The sequence below is a fragment of the Echinops telfairi genome, unplaced genomic scaffold, assembly GCF_000313985.2.
Source record: "Echinops telfairi isolate 266 unplaced genomic scaffold, ASM31398v2 ScPeMD7_2;HRSCAF=8, whole genome shotgun sequence".
Classification (NCBI taxonomy): domain Eukaryota; kingdom Metazoa; phylum Chordata; class Mammalia; order Afrosoricida; family Tenrecidae; genus Echinops; species Echinops telfairi.
The window spans coordinates 13,395,503-13,395,745 of NW_022103898.1; positions in this window are offsets into that span (position 1 = coordinate 13,395,503).

A 243-nucleotide genomic window follows, 5' to 3' on the forward strand; every position below is an offset into this window, starting at 1 on the left:
CATCATCATGTGAACTCACACCTCCGACTGGGCCTGCTTCTTGGGTGTCTCCGCCAGGGGGCTCTCCCCAGGAGATCTAGAGCCATCCCAAGAGAGCACCAACCAGCTCAAATCACTCAGCGCCAAACCAGGGCATTCCCCACGCCCCGTACAAAGCTTAGCATGATGTGCAGCGACCTGTCTTCAGCGCTTCTCTGGCAGCCTCCCTTCCCTGCCCCGCTTCAGTCACAAGAGTTGCTTCCA